Source organism: Molothrus ater, chromosome 16 (assembly GCF_012460135.2).
Source record: "Molothrus ater isolate BHLD 08-10-18 breed brown headed cowbird chromosome 16, BPBGC_Mater_1.1, whole genome shotgun sequence".
Lineage (NCBI taxonomy): Eukaryota > Metazoa > Chordata > Aves > Passeriformes > Icteridae > Molothrus > Molothrus ater.
The window spans coordinates 16,365,658-16,382,474 of record NC_050493.2 but is presented as its reverse complement, the minus strand read 5'-3'; the positions used below and the strand labels follow the sequence as shown (position 1 = coordinate 16,382,474).

General features: G+C 46.0%; 1 pseudogene; it reads left to right on the top strand.

Moving 5' to 3' along the window:
• The first annotated feature begins 3,847 nt into the window (after nt 1–3,847).
• LOC118692585 (major facilitator superfamily domain-containing protein 1-like) lies at nt 3,848–11,830 on the top strand (annotated as a pseudogene).
• The last annotated feature ends 4,987 nt before the right edge of the window (nt 11,831–16,817 follow it).

The following is a 16,817-nucleotide window of genomic DNA, read 5'->3' as shown; positions in this document are numbered from 1 at the left end:
ATCTGCTTCACCACTGCCTGCAGAGGAATCTCAGCTCCAGCACCTGGAGCACCTCCTTCCCGCTCCTTCTCCACTGACCTTGGTGTTCCCCTCACATGTTCTCACCTCCTCCTCTTCTCTGGCTAGAAAACTGTGCCCCACTTTGTTTTGATTTTTTTTCCTAAATATTTGTTATCACAGAGCCATTATTATCATCTCGCATTTGCCCAGCCTTGGCCAGCAGCATATCCATCTTCAGAGCCATCAGGGATTGGCTCTGCCAGGCATGGTGGAAACTTCCAAGCAGAAGCCACCTCTGTGCTCCCCCCCCCCCCACGCCCCCCCCCAACTACCAAAAAAACCATTCTGTTCAAAACCAACACAGCTACTGAAGAGCAACAAGAGCAACATCTCCTCAACACCATATGTTCTGGGTCTTCACACCAGCAGGCACAAGCTAGACATCTCAAATAAGCACAAGAGAAATATGATTTTAATTAGGTAGGTTTTTTATATGGCCATTGTATTCATAACCCTTCAGATCTGCTGCAGCAGAAATATCTGAGGATGCAAGGAAGCAGCTCTCTAGAATGAAGTGTTTCACTGCAAGTCTTCATCTCATCTGCTCCAACTACTGTGGTACCACTGGTGTGTGACAGGGAGAGGCTAAATCCACTAGAGTAAAAATATGTCAAAACTGTCAACAGATAGAAATTCTGTTTGCACAGGAGAAGTAACAGAAAAATATGGCTTAGTTTTACTACCCCACAAACTTACCTAGGTTACAAAATGTGACATAATACTGACCTATTTTTCAGGGGTCAAGCTCATGTTTGCAATAACAAACTGCACCTAATTTAGCCTGGAGTTCACTGTCTGAATATTAAGGATTGACTGCATTCAAATTAAAAAGAAAAAACAACCAACTTGCAAGCTCTAGTTATTCTGCCCTGGCTACTGAGACACACAGAGAATAGGATGGTGACTCTCCACCTACAGACACTGACCTGCCAGAAGACAGCACATGTGAGGCAAATCCTCTCAGGAGACATGGAACTAAATGCAGACATGACAGGAAAATGAGTCGAATAAGAATTTGTCAGGCATTCAGAAATTAAGCTTTGGCACTCTGGCATCTCTGCAGAAATCCCAACAATCTGCTGGGATGTGGGTTTGAACCTTGAACAATAGCATTTTCCATCATCTGAGGCTGTAACTAGTTTTTACAAGATAGAGTCATCCTCCAACCCCCCTGTACATCTCTGTCTCTGTGTCAGCAAACATGTGAAGTGATGCCTGCAGTGCCAGGAGGTTTGAATCTGGAGACTGAGGAAAGCTTTTCTTGTGCCCTGCCTCCAGTGCCTCTTCTTGACCACTGTCTCCCAGCCCAGGGCAGGTACTTATGGTCAATGCTATGAGTCTCCTACATGCAGTGGTGCCAAGTCCTGATTGGCATTTTTTAGTGTGGAGATAGGGAGCTGACAACCATTGAGTAAGGGCAGGTGTTACATTCCCAGTTATCCTGGCAGCAGAGAAAGCTCAAACCCCTCACGGCTTGCCCTGGCTCATGTATCTCCACGGTGGATATGCCTGTAACAACCACTCACCCCCAGCATCTGGGAGGTAAAACCCTGAAACATGACTCTGGTAGTGACACCACAAGAAAAGGTTTGGAAACTCTGCTGCCAGTGCCTCTGTTTTGCTGGTTCAGCCCTTTTCACATGGCCTGGACAGAGGCCCAACATGTACCCCCAAAACCGACCCCTGGCATTCGTGCCTTGGAACTGCTGCTGTAGGACACTGGGGATGCCAAAGCAGGAGCTGAAGGTGAGAAGGTAGTTGAAGAGCAGTATGGCAAACCTGTAAGAGGCTGAGGTAGAGTGGATCCTCCTCACCCTCCCATCACGTCCCTCCTGTGGGTCCCGCTGAGCCCCAGCCAGGCCCTGGGTGCAGGGGGCCCAGCTCGACCTGCAGCCTCCCACCACCTTATATAAAACACAGAGAAGAGCTCTCTGAAGGGAGGAATAGCACGAATGAATTGATAGAAACCAGCCAAGTGTTAATTAGAGGTTCTTCATTATCACAGGAGCACGCCAATGACAAGGGAAAACAACACATCCCACACTCCAAGCCCATGTATGATTGAAAGGACAAGTATATTTCTATTTTTATAAATGCTGTTGCTGTAGACATCAGTTCTGCAGCCATGTAGTTTTTATTTTGCCCTACCCTATGATTTCCCCCTTCCTTGATCTGCAGGTGTGGAGGATAATGAAACAGCATTCTTGTCTTATGTGAGGAGGATGCTTCATGCTGCCAACCCATGTCCTTACCCAGCTGTGCTGGGCAGACAGAGCCCCTGACATGCAGTCACCTGCTCATGCATCCCAGTGGGATGGAGAGGAGAACTGGAAGGGTGTCTTAAGTTGCAAATGCAAGATGTGGCTGGGGGTGTGTATTTTATTGCCATCTGTCAGAGGTGGGGCAGTGTCGCAGACATCTTTCATGAAAAATCCTTTCTTAGGATTTTTCCTTGTGAGACGCTGCAGTTTCAGCAACTAAAAGTAAACAATGGTTATCTGCTGCTGTGGAATGCAACCGGTAGACCCGTGATTGGTCTCCTGTGGATGTTTAGATTTCTTGACCACTCATGGCAGAGCTGGCTCTTGCTCTGTCTGAGACACAGATCTTTGTTATTCATTCTTTTCTATTCTTAGCTTAGCTAGCTTCTGAAGAAAACTTTTCCTTTCTATTTCTTTTTAGTATAGTCTTAAGGTAACATATATCATAAAATAATAAATCAAGCCTTCTGATCATAGAGTCAACATTCTCGTCTCTTCTTCATCCTGAAAACCCTTGTGACCATGGTCACAGGGCAGTTCTCTTCTGTTAATTGGGCCACCTGTTAAAACCAGGTGGGGCAGTTTTCTTTATCTCTTCCAGACCCACCCTGCCTCCAGGAGATATCTTCTGTAAATGGGCCATTGAATCTTACTGCATGGCTGATAAAATGATTCCATCATCCCATCCCATTGGGAGATGCTCCTCCCAGGGGGAGGAGCCAAGGATTCCTACCTGGATAGAATCTGACATTTGGAACACCACAGCAGCCTTTTCCCACTGGATTCCCAGAGGAGCAGCTTTTTTTCCCACTGGATTCCCAGAGGAAGACCAGGGTCATCTACAGCACCCTTGGACCTTCAGAGGAAAACTCCAGGATCCCTGTTCCAACAGAACCACAGCTGGCACTGCAGGAGGGCTGCAGCCACCACTGAATGGGACTGTGCCACCACCCTGGGTGATGCCAACACCACAGGGTGCCAGGTCCTGTTCTGACTCTTGTCAGTGTTGTTCTGTATTACTGCATTTTTATTTTTATTTTCCCTAATACAGAACTGTTATTCCTACTCCCATATCTTTGCCTGAGAGCCCCTTAATTTCAAAATTATAACAATTCAGAGGGAGGTGGTTGATATTTTCCATTTCAAGAGAGGCTCCTGCCTTCCTTAGCAGACACCTGTCTTTTCAAACCAAGACATGCTGTTAAAGAGGGAGTCGGGGGTGATTTTTTTGGATAGATTTCTCAGATGAAAACAAAGAGCAAACAGGACAATATTTTATCTGAGAACCGTTTATTGGTAAAGGAGTGTTCCTACTGACAATATTTTATCTGAGAACCGTTTATTGGTAAAGGAGTGTTCCTACTGACAATATTTTATTTGAGAACCATTTATTGGTAAAGGAGTGTTCCTACTGAAGGGGATAGAAAGGCGAGCAGAGAGGGAAAAAAAGAGACTGAGAGAGAAACAGAAGACAGGGACAGTGTTACCGTAGGAACCTCAGCGCTCTGTCCGCATCAGCATGGCAAATGGCGTTGCGTGTTGCAAGCCACAGCGAGCTGCGTGGCTTTAGTGGCGGCTTGGCACAGCTTTCAAAGCGGCAGCGTGCCTCCGGCATCGGCTGCAAGCCACAGCGAGCCTTGCCTGGCTCCTGTGAAAGGCTGGGTGCAAACTGGCTCCAGGCTGGTCGCTACGGGTTGGTTTTGCTGTGGATGTGGTCGCAGCTGGGTACAGGCAGCGGCAACGCCCAGGAAACAGCGCGGGCGGCTGCGGCGGCGGCGCCTGCTCCGCTGGGGAGGCAGCAGAGTGAGTGTCAACGTGGTGATGAGCTGGTTCGCGGAAACGGTGAAGCAGGGCAAAGCAGGTGTGGACAGGGAAGCAGGATCACCAGGATGAAAAACTGAGGGGGAAAAGGGGCCAAACCAACACTACAGGCGACCCCCACTTCCTCCAAGAAACCCAAAGAATAGTGTTTCTCGTTGTGTCGCAGTTAACTGCTTTTATTCGCTAAAGCTCCTCCCCATAGCCCGGTTTCCTGGGCATTCTTCCCAGGCATCCGGGCATTTCTCCCACCGGCAGGGTGGGGGAGGGGGATGTCGCTCCCAGCCCCATCGTGGAAGCTTCCTCTGCCCTGACTGGCTGCCGGGCAAAGCCTTCCCGGGGACCGGGCTGCCAGCACACCTAGAGCCCTCACAGGAATCTTCCATATGTGTAACATATGTTGAGGCATAAATAAAAATCAGATTAGTCCCTCTCACTCGGTATCACAGAGGTAAATGTCTTAGGAGAGAGAGGCACAGAGGAGATCATGTTCTCTAGGTCACAGCCTGCAATGGAGCTCAAGGCAGAGTCAGAGACTACAGAGTTCTCTTGAGAGTCCCCTGCCCCTGCCTCTCTAAGCTCCCACCACTGATAATATCATTATTTTGATGATTGCCAACTCATTTAATAAAGAGACCAGTCTTTACAAAATTGAAAGTGGAGAGTAAACTGATAAGGTTTATTGGTGTGTTTTGAGGTTGTTCTTTAGCTTTTTGACACAGAATGCCTTTGTCCTGACTTAAGCATTTCTGTTGAGGTTTGTGCATTTTTTCTGTTTCTTCCTAGATGGTGTTATTACTTTCTCTTTTCTCACTCTGCTGGGATCCCTCATGTTTGCTTTAGGCTTGCACTTCAAGGACTTGCCATACCTCCTCCCAATGATGTTCATGGCTTTTTGGTTCTGGGAATGGGTCACTTAGTAGTAAGGAATTCACATATACATATTTTCATATTTACATTTTGTAATATATGTTATAAAAGAATTCATGCTTAAGGGGAGAATGTATATATAATAAAAATTGTAAAATCCTCTGATGAGCCTCTGACCACGAGCAGCCTGGAGAGAGATAACTACATTGGAATTACGAAACTCCTGGAGGCAGCAGGAGAACAATGTTTTGTCTGCTAATGAAAGAATGTGGCCAGCGTGGAGATGGACTTTCTCTGGAGCCATCAGGGAACACCTAAGGGTGATCATCTCTTGGTAGATATCATCAATCAAGATAACCGAAGTCACCAAGGAACATACATCTGAATACAATACGCAACTTTCCCTGACATGATCAGAGCCTGCCACTACTCAGGAAACAGCAACTGTCCAGCCCTGCACAGTGCAAGAAACCTTCACACATATGCAGAGTTACAAAAGGAATCAGGGCACCTCTGCCTCAGGCATAAAAAAACTGAATAAAACAACCACGCTGGAAATGGCATTCATGAACAGAGGGATATCCGATGCAATAGAGGAGGTCGGATCTAGGTTCACCCAGCACTGATCCCGGGTCAATGCTGTCTCTTTGCCTGTGGTTTTTGAGGACCGTATTTTGGTTGCGAAGATAAAAATCTTTTGCATTTATTATTTTGGATTTCTGGCTGATCATTTATAACACATCTTATGAAAGGGTAATGATACATTTTTGCCTTCTAGACCCTTGTCCTACCAGTCAGCTTCACTTCCTCTTACCCAGTGACTTTTGTTGTTGGCAGACCACTGCTCCTTGATTTAATGAGTGCTGAAATGTTTAATTCTTCCCCTCTAACAAGTTTGTCCTTCTCTCAAGGGTGGGCACTGACATGTGATTTTTCTGCCTTTGAAATTATTTTTGCATGCCTTATAGGATGGATAAGTTCACCTCCCATGCCCCTGCATGATTTAGTACAAATGGACTGTGAGGCTAGCCCATACCTTCTCTGGCACATGCCTCCTCTTGGCATGTGTAGACCAGCTTCCAGCATGAGCTCTCCAGCTTGAGAGAGCTCTTGCTTCTGTTCCATGCTGTTGGTCAAGCCTGTCTGTTCAAGAGAGGATTTTTCTCTTCTGTAAGTTGTGCAGAATTGTTATCACAACTTTCTGGTTCAAGGGGAAGGCTGGCACTGGCATTTGGATTGACTCTGTCTCTCCTATCTTGGGAGTGTCTTCAATTTCTTCACCCAGAATTTTGAGACAAAGTTTGGGATGCAGTGGACACTCCTTTAGTGTTTTCTAGACCCAGGCCAGCTTGCTTTGTCCAATGATTAAAAGAACCTGAAAGAGGTAGTGAGGTAAGCCGGAAGTGGCACATGATTTTCCAGTTTTTCCTGTTGCTTTCTACGTGCAATGAGTGGTGTTTTCTGCACTGATGCCAGAAAACCCGCTCTAACTCTGTAGTGTCAGCCTGACAGTTTTATTTTCTTGACATATTTTAACATCTGCAGCCACAGATAGTCAGTTCTTAATATAGGAGTACTCCCATGGAATAGAAACTTCAGAGTGAAAGAGACAGGAATGAAATGTGTTTGTTATTCTGTACTGTGGCCAGCAGAACCTGCTGATTCAGCAGCAGTGTCTGTACTGGTCCCAGCAAAAGATGTCTTGCACATGGCTGATTGAAACCACATGTTTAAATTACTGTGAGAAGAACCTGAATTGCATATTTCTTAGTGTGAATCTGTTCTAGGGCTTGTATCTTTAGAAGATTTGAGCTTCTCTCCTTCTTTTGGTGCAGTGAGATGAGATCTGTCTCAAGTGGAAGGGAAGGGTTAAACAGCACATGAGTAGTCTACTGGAATGGTGATGTTAGGGAGACTTGCTTCAAAGATTATAGAGAAGTGTGATAATTGAAAAGTGTTATTTACAAAACAAGGCAGTATAAGCCATCATCCACAGAAAAGAGATTAATCTCTTGCAGAAGTTGAAACTGATTAGTGTCCTCTGATTCCAGCTCTCCGAGAAAGCTGTGGTGGGCATGGGATGTCACATCTTGTCTGACATTTAGTTTTGTGCTCAGGCAGCATTTGCAAGCACAGCACAGTACTTCTGTCAATACTTCTGTGTCAATATTTCTGTCAGTGAAGGGATCAATACATCAGATAAAGTGTGTGTTCATCTCAGAAGCTATTTCAGAAAACAAAATGTGTACAGAACTCCTTCTGAGAAGGACATCTGCAGCAGATGACCATTGTAAAACTATGGAATATTAATCCCAATATTTCCGGGTGGGACGTGCCTGGGCTCGTCTGACCCTTGCTGCTGGGCCAAAGGCGGCAGCTGTGATGTTTCACCTCAGAGATACATTTGGCCGGCTGGATGCTGCAGCTGGGCACTCGGAACAAATCCAGGCATAGTAGAAACTCAGTTTACCTCTGGTGGAAAAGGTTCAGGCGACAGTGAAGAGAAAAAGGAGAGGATTCTGCTGTAGAGTTTCAATCCAGAGTTTATTCCAGGATGACAGACCTCTGAATCTTGTAACAGCTCCCAACAGAATCCAGACCGCATGGTCCCATGTCCTTTTAAGCCCGGGGACAGGGGGAGGGGAAGGCACAGGTGAGCCACCAACCAGGTGGGAGGAGGGGAAGGCTCAAAGGATAAAGACACTTGGACAGGCCAATGAGCCCGGACCTGAGGGGCATCTTTTGAACTTCTGCCAACCACACCATGACCCTGCTGGAATGTTAAGATTGATGGACAGCACTTAGCAGGAGGGCAAATGGGGAGGGGAAAAGAGAGATTGGCACACCTGGGGGGTTGGGATAGGTGAAACAGGAAATGGCGTCACACTGCAACATAAAACTTGCTTTGGTGTAGGCAGCATAACCAGACTCACCACTCTGGAGCTGCCTGTGCTCACAGACCAGACTGCTGGGGTAACTGCAGCAGGTCAAACCAATGAAAAGGTACAGCCTGGCTTCCTGCACAGCCATGATATGCCTCCCCTGCTCTGGGGACCAGAGAAGTTTCCCAATGCTTTTATCTTGGGTTTATTGCATAGTTCTGCTGCGGGTCAGGAGCATTCTAGCCATAGGCCAGCTGAGCTCTGCCTGAGAGACTGGTGGCTTTAGCTCACTGGCCTCAGGCAGTCCTGCAGCCATAGGAGCTCAGTGGCCAGAGCTCAGGGATTGTGACAGGGTGGTACAAGGTCAAGGGTCCTACTCTGTTTTAAGAGAATTCAGGCTTAGGAGTCATGGAGAATTCTGCATTTTACATGCAGTGGGTTTTGTCATTCAGTGTTCTCCACTCCCAGGAATTTCCAACACCTCTTGTTTTTCCCAGGGAGCCTCCTCTGTGTGCTGGGGTTTGTTTCAGCCCTCACAGTCAGTGTACTTGATAAAGTGGGTAGTTGGGCTTGGATGGTGTTATCCAGCAAGAATCCAAAAAAGCGGTAGGTGTTTTTTTTTCCATCTCTGTCCTGGAAATCCCAGGTACAAGAGCACTGCCACCGGAATGTAGGGAAGGCTGCAGCAACAGAGCCAGTCCTAACCAGGAGAGGGCATTCGTACCCTTCAGTTCAACCCTGCAGAGCAGCACTGAGGAGATCGCATCTGTGAGCCACCAGCCAAGAGTTCCCTGCCTAGAGCCTTCCAGAGCTCAGGGAGTACTCAGAATGGCAGTAGCTTTCTGATCCAGTTACTTTCCGACTGTAGGTGGCTCAGAGGAGCATTCTGCTGGCCTCCCTCTGAACTGCTTTCTGGCTCACAGGATCCAGGATAGGAAATAGCTAATCTGGGCAGTACTGGTCTCTTGCCAGCCCTTATCTTCAATTCCTCCTTGCATTCTGTCTAGGAACAAGCATTACGAGCAACTTCGGTCTGCAATTTTTATGCACCTTGATCTATTAGATGGCTTCCTTCTCATGACAGTACTCTCAGCTGGTTTCTGTAGTTGTGTTGTGACTCCTGTTTATACTGTACCTTTCTGCTGTGTTTCTCTTAAGGGTGTGCAGTGGACTCTTAACAGATCCTGCTCAAAACAGTCTTTTGCAGCCAGAACCTTCATAAAAATAAGAAAGCTTTTTTGTTTTCTTTACTGGATAGTGTTACAGAAGGAATGTTTTAGAGTCAGTACATCTCAAATTTCACTTAGAGGTATATGAGCTGCCTTTTATTTCCCTTTAACCTGTTGTTACTTCTTAAATCTCTTGTGCCCTTCAGTGGCTTGCAGAAAGTGACAATGGTGTGAAGCTGGGCTATTTTCTTGGGGAGTGAGGGCACATCTTGTCTTTGCAGCAGATTCAGGACATACAGCACCTTCCCCTTCCCTACCAGCTCCTGGCCCTCACCATCATGTTCTTCCAAAACTGCATCTTCCCCTTTTGTGGCAGACAGCAGGTACTGTTCTATGGCTGTGGCCCACTGACTGACATGGGCCAACAGAGCTTTGCAAGCCTCAATTTTGGAGGGACTAGGAAATATAGGGGTAATAGGCTTGTTCCTTCCACTCGTGAAATGTGGAGAAACATACCTTTGACACCTAAAGGTTTGAGGGTTCTTTGACCTTTCTTTCCCTTCATAGATGAGAGAATCTTCTGAAAGACTGCAAAAATACTTAAAGGAAAATGATTCACCCAATATTTAAAGCTTCAAACACTGCCAAAGGAGGGTCAGAAGGATTTGGGAGAAGGGGAAGGAAATACTCAATTTAAAAAACAGCCCATAGACATTTCACCTTTGTGATAGACCAGCAAAGTGGGTTCTTTTGAGCTGGGTGGGGTGTCAACATCACAGGTCTGGGGCAGCTCTGCCCTACAGCTGCTGCACTCTGCTACGTCTGGAATATAACTGGGCTTGCTCAGCCTGGGTTTGTACAAGAGGAAGCCTCTGTATCTGGTGAAAACTTCGGACTTCCTTTTTAATGCCTGCCTTTGCTTAAAAGAAAGCAGCAACCTGGCTATGTAAATTAAGGCTTGGGCTTCTGTCCTGGGGCTCTGCCACAGACTTGTTTTGCTGCTTTGTTGCCCTTTGTGGATGATGTAGCAGCTTCTGTCACATTATGAGGATGAACTTTTGTATTAGGTAAGGCCTGAAGTAAAAAAAAAAAAAAAAAATTATTTCGGTAGAATTTCATTAGTGATTTGAAAAAGGCCACTGTGAAATCAGGAGGGAAGAAATGTCATCAGCATGACAACTGATGGGAAGCAGCTATATAGATAGCCAAATCAAATTTAAGTAGATACAAGATCTTTAAATAAACCTCTGTGAATGATTGTAAATTCTATAAAGAATTTGAGGAAGTTTAATGAAATTTCTGCATGTCCCTAACAAAACTGAAAGCCTGGTTTTGACAGGGTTTTTTTCGTTTTTGCTTTTTTTTTTTTTTTTCCTGTAACCAGGCCTTCTTAAAGGAATTTCCTGCTCAATTCCTAGTATTTCTTGAATGCAGATGTTCAATATTTTTTCTTGCTGCTAGATTATTTTTAAACCATGGTCCTGCCCCTCAGCATTCACCCCCTTGAACTGATAAGGCTTTTAGCCTCTTAAAAGAGGATGTCAAAACTTCACCCATGTAGCATGGGCAAGCAATGGCACACTGCTGCTGTGAGCTGTGCTGATATAGGAAACACATGCTCCACTCTAACCTGCAGTTTCACTCTGCACTTGCAGAAGTGTCTTGGAAGTGTCTGAAAATACCAGCGCCTCTGTGGTGTGTATTAATTAAAAAGAAAGTAAACCATCAAAGGCTTGGCACTACAAACCAGACAGAATCAAGCTTGTTTACAAGTCCTCTCATTCAAACCCTTCCCACCCATATGCTTGTGCTCAAACTTACTTTCTATCAAAATAACCAGATCAAGACTACAAATTATTTTATTTTCTTGGCTTCATTTTATCTTTAGCAAGTTTATCCAGGATAAATATTCTGGTTAAAATCAGCAGGCAGCTGCTTATATTTTTGGGGCAGTATATGAAAACTCCCTCATTCTCTCTCCAGCAGTTGGCATATTAATTGTGAGTACCCAAAACATGAAGCACTCGCTGATAACTTGTTCCTGATTTTTGGAAATGTCCGCTACAGCCCCCTCAAACAGAATTTCACCTGTTGTGGCTGGACGAGAAGTCCTTTCAAACTGCAAGATGCACCTTAACCTGACTTAAATTACAAGAAGTAACATTTGCCAATTTTTACCTCTGTCCTGTAATTGTGCTATGGTAGCATCAACCCATGGTATATGGCTGTATGTTTTGGGGAGTCTGAGACGGAAACAGAAAGGACTGGGATAAGCTTTGCAAGTAGATGGGAAAGGACAATTTGCATGCAATCAGGCCCTGTTTTGTCATAGAACTTCCATTCCTTATTTCCATAATTATCACGGTATAATGTTTTCCCTTCCCCTTTGTTAAAACCTGGGGTTTCGCTTGAGTACTGGATACCTAGTAACACTTCAGTCTCAGTTCAGAGGTATGCAAGAGGTAGAACAGCTGCTCTGCTACACTGCCAACAGCCAGGAAATGCCATGTCACTGCCATTCCTGCCAGCCCACTTTGCACAGCCCCATGTGCCACTAGGACCTATGGGAAACAGGGTCCCCTGGAAGAGGCTTTCTGTTCATTCCCTTCACCACGACTATGTTGGACTGAGAGGTGTCCTTGCTGTTGTCTGTGCCATGCTGACTCTGCCAGTCTTTGCTCTCCTGGCATTCACATCTGTGCCCCTACTGGTCTCTACCATCTGGCTGGGGATCACTTACTCCTTTGCTACTGCAAGTTCCCAACTGTAGCTGGGTGTATTGTGGCAACACTCCTACATCTGGATGGCATATTACTGCTGCCCTGGTTTCCTGCTGAGCAGGTTTCACAGCCACAGTTTGAAGTCACTGACTCTGCAAGCTTGACATCTTTGCTTAGTAAACAAATAACCCTAAAGAATCAGCATGGAACAGAAGGCAGAGCACAGAGCAAACAGAGTTTGAACATCTCCATGGATGGAGATTCTGCAGCATCTCTGGGCCACCTGTTCCAGTGTCTGACCCCTCACAAGAAAAATGTACATATTTGTGTTCAGATGGAATTCTGTGTGGTTTCCCTTGTGCCCACTGAGTCCTGTCCAGAGCAGAGTCTGGCCCCCTCATCCTTTCTTCATCCCAGCAGGTACTTGAGCACACTGGTCAGTTCCCTCAGCCCCTCCTCCTGTGACAGATGCTTCAGTCCCTTTGTGGCCCATCACTGCACTCCCTAAATCACATCTGTCTTGTACTAGGGAGGCCAAAGCTGCACACAGTGCTCCATGTAAGGCCTCATCAGTATTTTAACACAGCTGGAAAATCAGACTCCTGCTAGACGGTGGCTTCAAAATATCCTTAGGCCTCCACTTGCTGCAGTAGAGCACAGCTCTTCAGTGCTGAAATCCTGCACTTGCATTTTTTCAGAGGAAAAATCCCATGATGAATTTCCAGCTGTAACTATGAAAAACCACATGCAGCAGGGGAGTAAACAAATGTTAGAGACTTGCAAACAGAAGAAAATATGTGTTTAGAACTGATTTGTATGTTAATATCTTGGCTTAAAAGCAGTGACTTCAGCCTGGTCTGCTGAAGCCATCAAATTTCTTAGTTTATGCCATGTGATGTGGCAGCTAAATGCAGAGGGGGTTGGTGCTGTAATAAGTGCTGGGATAACTGCTCAAAGTCCTGTACTTACTCCTTCATGGAGAAGCTCGCTCAAAAGCCAGCCACTCCTGTTTGACATCCCACATCTACCTCCAAATTACTAGAAAAGAAACTCGTCTTCTGTTTTGAAGAAGAGTTGACATACTTTCCTTAAAATCTGCCAATGGTTAACAAGATTCTCATTGGTGTGGCATCAAAAGCCTCAGTGCCTGCTCTGCTGGGTGTCACTGGGAACCATTCCTGTCCCTCTCCTGTGTTCACTGCCTATATAGAGAACATCTGTTGGCTAGAGAGGGTTTTATAGAAACCATCGAGCAATGATCCTTGCACTTGCTTACAAAAGCCCTGTCACAGAATGTGAAGATGTAGGGACATCCTGGTGACCTTTGGATCTCTTGCACAAAGACCATCTTCAAGGGGGGAGGACTCTACTGGAGCCTCTCATAGGCAGAGTTCTTCTGGACAGAGTGCTCCTGTCTTTCAGCTCAGATGGATAGAGCTCAAAGCTGACATAAGAGTAGGGAAGGAGATGATGACCCTTCCTTGAACAGTACCTGCTCACCTCTACTGGGCACACTGACTGCTTGATCTTACTAAGCTTTTTTCAGTAATGACCCGCTGATGACCAGGAAGCCACCTTCACTTTGCTTGTCTTCCCCATTTTTTCTGGACACCTGCAGCTGGGATACCAGAGCTCAGCTCTAAGCTTTCAAAAAGGCAATTGCAAGGCTCTCATACTTTGATTGAGCTTGTCATGGAAATGAACAGGTGGCATGCACAGATGTCAACGTGCTGCAAGAAATGGAAGGAAACAATCAGGGGTTTTTTTGTTTAACATTTGTAGTGTTGCACTGATCATAATTATGGGTAACTGAAACCCCCTTACACTGTCCCGAGCCTTAGACAAACTGGGCCTTAACATTTAAGCTGCACATATTCTCTGGCAGAACATTCTTCTTGCCAAAGACACAGTGGACTGAGACTCATAAAATATAGACTGAAGCCTGAAAGTGGACATTAGTTCAGGTAGTTGACACTTGGACGTGTGCTGCCCTTCATGCCCAAGTGCATGCTCCCAGCAGCCAGGATGTTAAACACTGACACAGTAGAGCACACATTTATGTAAGTCTGTGGGACAAGACAGTGGAGAAAAAGCCATCATCTTTATGATATTCATGAAGAACCTGGCATAATGATAAGTTCCCATTACTTCAACAGGCCCCTGTTCTTTGGATACACCTGGACACAGAGTGATCTGTGGTTTTGGCTTAAGTGGCACATAGCACACACCCAAGCAGCAGCAGAGGAGGGGTCACAGAGAAGCCAAAGGCAGCACAGATACTATTTCAAATATCCGTATATGTAGGGGGAGGAGGAAAGCAGTGGGTAAGAATCAGAAGGCAGCTGGACCTAGAGAGGCTGATAAGTAAAGCAAATTCCTGCTTTCTTGCTGGCTATGGAGAGTATTTTGATCTGCTTGAGGAAGAAGAGGTTGTCCTGCTAGCAATACAAGGAACTTGAAAGAAAGGGAAAACCATTTCAAGATGAGACTGTCTTAATTCTCAGAAGCAAGATGAAACTACAAAAATAATCAGGACTACTAATTTAGCCCAATAATTTAAATCTGCCTATTCCTGCTCACCAACTACTTTTAAAGGGAGGAGTGGTGACTGGGCATAGCCTAGGCAGCCAGCTTAGCCTGCTGGGAGGCTTCTAGGCATCAGTTTTTGGCCAGCAATGAATTGTTACCCAGTCCACTTCTTGCACAGCTGATAAGCAGTAATGACAGAAACAGCTTACATGCGACCAAATCTCCTCCCGGTCAAGATGCTGTGACCTGTCTTTGCTCCTTAAGAAGCAATGGAAAATTCCAGCCTCAATGACATTTGATCCATCACCCTTTCCACAGGGAAGTGATACATGGTTTCAGCAGAGCTTCAAGCTGAAATTTAACAGGACGCACATCAGGGGCTTGGACAAATCGCTGGGTGGCCAGCTCCACCACAAAGTCACCCAGATAGCCAAGACACTTGGACATCCATAAACCACTGTGATCATATTGTACATAAGCAACTCTGACAGCCTTCCAGGGAACAAACTACAGCAGTTACTCATTTAGTGCTTAAATAACTGTCTCCACACATCACTACTTTATGTATCTTCTCTCACTAGACAAGCCCCAAGAACGAACTTTGGATATTCCAAGTCTGATTAGCCTGTATAAATAATTCAAAAAACTCACAGTAATGCTGCTTAAAACACCAACAGAGAGTACATTAATCTTCCTCATTGAGAGTGCAATGCAGGATGTGATGCAACAGAGGGACAGTATCAGACCATGCTTGCTTAAAAGGTTTTGTACAGTAGTCAGAAGTCTTCACAAGGAAAAACATGCATGATCTGGGTTAACTGGCACACATGGGGATCAGGAGTGATGACACACTGCAGTTGGGCAGTTCACTAGAGCCCTGAGGTCTTGTACAGGACAGACACGGTGACATATTTAGGGACTAAGCAACACATATGCCTAGAACCACACACAACTCTTGAAAGCATGCAAGTCATCCTTTAACCACTTCCGAGGCTAAGCTCACTATGGACACCATACTTTTGCTTCCCAGACTGAAGCAGCAACTCCGATAACATTCTGTCCCAAGTGTTTAGTTACAAACCAGCAGTTTTAGGGAAAGCCATGAGGTAACATATACAGCTGCAAACTGGAGCTATACTGCAGTCTACTATTGGCTGCAGCTTAAAGGAAAAACAGTACTTCATTGCTAATGTGCTATCTATCGAGGACATTGCCACATTCCCATGCTATGCAGATCCCAGCTGCTGCCGTGTGATTTCAGGGTTTACCTCAGAAACCCGGGTCCCTCCCCTGAAGATTCCCTCCCAGGTGTGTCAATCATCCTTCCTTTCCCCTTCCTGACCCCTGCTGAGCACTGTCTCCCAGTCCTGGAATTCCAGGAGGGCCTCGAGTGATTGGCAGATTCAAAGGATGCCCTTTACCCCTGGGGGGAGGGGGAGGCATTGGGCCATCCAGGGGTCCTTTGTCCCCTAAGACCTCCTCACACTTACCTGGTTGGTGGGCTTCCTACCCCTTCCCTCCTCCTCTCCCCCAGGTAAAAGGGCAGGCAACCACACGCTCTGGGAGTTCTGTTGGAGCTGTTGCTGCATTCAGAGGCCTGTGGGCCAGAAAAAACGCTCTGGATTGAAACCCTCCATCAGAACCGACTCCTTTCCTTCACCATCACCTTAAAGCTTCTCCATCAGAGGTAAACCTAAAGAGCGGACCCTCTTGTGGGAGGAAGCTCCATCCCGCAGCCACCAGAGCCCCGGCATGCCTGGACTTGTCTCCACGCGCCCAGGCGTAACACCCAGCTAGCCAAAAGTGTCTCTGGGTCGAAACACCACAGTTGTTGCTATTTGGTTCAGCAGCAAGGGCCAGACAAGCTAAGGCATGCCCCATTCAGCAATATTGGTAAAAACACCAATACCCACCCAAATTGTACATACTTCAGAGGAGAGTTCTGAACTGTGAATGGCCAAACACAGAAGTCACTGTAGGAGTGAGGGCTGGCCGAGAGGCTGTGAGAGCATCACAGCCTGCAAGTTCAGGAATGAATGCCACAGACACAACATCCTGGCTGAGAGGCCACTGTGTCCAGCTCACCCAGAATTACAATATCAGTAGCTGGAGTTCCCTCCTCTGTCAGCCAAGGCAGTCTGGCACATGAAGGGTGTTTTATGCACTCACTAGAAACACACAAGTGAGGGTATGACTTCTCCACATAAAGAATATCCCTCGCTCAAGGGGAATTACTATGTTTTTCTACAAATAGCCTTAACTATTTAAAATATTTGAATACTTATTCTATTTACAATATTGCTGAAGAACATAACAGAATCCCAGCATGGAACACAACATCATGGAATGTTGCCCACAAAAAGGCATTAAGCTGAGCTCTTGCTACTGTACTACCCCCTCCCAGGGGATAAGAGGTGTCTGTCTCATGGGCAGTCTTGGGCAGGATGTCACAGCTCCTGAGCACAGTCCCATGTACAAAAGGCCTGAAAATGTGCAATTTTTCCCATT